General features: G+C 42.4%; 1 pseudogene; it reads left to right on the top strand.

The window, feature by feature from the left end:
- Nucleotides 1-578: 578 nt before the first annotated feature.
- Nucleotides 579-1,606, top strand: LOC101992441 (annotated as a pseudogene).
- The last annotated feature ends 389 nt before the right edge of the window (nt 1,607-1,995 follow it).

Here is a 1,995-nt window from a genome sequence, read left to right as displayed (position 1 = left end):
CTGGGGAAGTGGAAGGATGGGGAACTTTGTCGGGATATAATCTATGAGGGAAGAATAAATATAAAATAAATATAAAAATAAAGAGAGATCTGAGAAAACCAAAGAAAGCAGTGTTCCTCTGTGGTCTCTGCTTCAGTTCCTACCTCTGGAATCCCGTCTTGGCTTCCCTCAGTGATGGACTATAACCAGTAAGCTAAATAAACTCTTTTCCTCCCCAGGTTGTTTTTGGTCAGTGTTTTATCGTGCAATCAAAACCAAACCAGAACATAAACAAAATGTGTGCACGTGGATACAGTTTCTCTCTACAGAAAATCTACTAAAAATGTCTCGGCTATTTATCAGTAAGAAACCACTTAGTAAACCACTTTATCCATCTTAAATTATATGCAGCCACTAAAAATATTTAAGCAATTCAGTATGCTTGAAAGGGAGGTAGAGTGGCATCGTGAGAGGTGGATCCTCACGCACTCTGGGTTGAGGGAAGCGCACACTGAGGAGGTTCTGTGTCCAAATCTCTTCATTGCCATTAAGGCGCATGGTGTGGGACCCTAGCTTGAGATCCACACATACACCTCAGAATGCCAGGTCTAAGTTGTAGATTTTATCAACACAGATTCCCTGAGGTGGAAGATGTAGTGATGGTGAATGTAAGATCCATTGCTGAAATGGGGGCTTATGTCAGCTTGTTGGAATACAATAACATTGAAGGCATGATTCTTCTTAGTGAATTATCCAGGAGACGTATCCGTTCTATAAACAAACTGATCCACATTGGCAGAAATGAATGTGTAGTTGTCATTAGAGTGGACACAGAAAAAGGATATATTGATTTGCCAAAAAGAAGATTTTCTCCAGAGGAAGCAATCAAATATGAAGACAAATTTACAAAATTCAAAACTGCCTGTAGTGTTCTTCGCCATGTTGCTGAGGTATTAGAGTATACCAAGGATGAGCAGCTGGAAAGCCTGGTCCAGAGGACTGCCTGGGTCTTTGATGACAAGTACAAGAAGCCTGGATATGGTGCTTATGAGGTCTTTAAGCATGCAGTCTCAGACCCTTCTTGGATAGTTTAGATATGATCGAAAATGAGCAAGAAGTACTCATTAGCAATAGCATGAGGCATTTGACCCTCACAAGCTGTCAAACTCTGATCAGATACTGAAGTAGCTTGCTATGGTTATGAAGGAATTGATGCTGTAAAAGAAGCCCTGAAAGCAAGTTTGAATTGTTCTACAGAAACCATGCCCATCAAGATTAACCTAAGAGCTCCCTTCCACCCAGTTATGTGATGTCAACGACCTAGAGAGAACAGAAGGCCTCTCTGTTCTCAATTCAGCTATGGCAGTCATCAAAGAGAAGATTGAGGAGAAGAGGGGTGTGTTCAGATGGAGCCCCAAGTGGACACAGACACAGATGAGACTGAGCTTGCAAGGCAGCTGGAACGGCTAGAAAGAGAAAATGCAGAGGTGGATGGAGATGATGACGCAGAAGAAATGGAAGCCAAAGCTGAAGATTAGCCTTGTGGGAAACAGTGATTTAAGGAATACGAAGCTGCCCTTCCTGACTGGAAACCCTAGACTTGAAAGTTTTCCAGTATTGAAAACTTCGAAGCTGAATATTTTTATTTCCAAGCATTCAAATGCTCAACAAACCAGAACCTAACTGCCCTCCTTGTGTCAGCCACAAAGAAGCTCTAACACCTCAAGCATTTTTTAAGGGAGTGACTTGATTTGACCAGAGGCAAATCTTAAAGAGCAGCCCTAAAATTGGGCTTTCGTTTTTTCATTTCTGATGTCTCTGGATTCAGTGCCTCCATGAGATTTACCAGGGGCACCCAACACAAACAGTCCCAACCTTCCTATATAAAATGTATTCAAGCCAACATCAAATAAATTTCTGGGATATTAAAAAAGAAAGGAAGGAGCCGGGCGGTGGTGGCGCACGCCTTTAATCCCAGCACTCGGGAGGCAGAGGCAGGCGGATCTCTGTGAGTTC

Source organism: Microtus ochrogaster, chromosome 1 (genome assembly GCF_000317375.1).
Source record: "Microtus ochrogaster isolate Prairie Vole_2 chromosome 1, MicOch1.0, whole genome shotgun sequence".
NCBI lineage: Eukaryota > Metazoa > Chordata > Mammalia > Rodentia > Cricetidae > Microtus > Microtus ochrogaster.
Note: the sequence above shows the minus strand (reverse complement) of the source record. Positions and strands in the feature narration are given on the sequence as shown.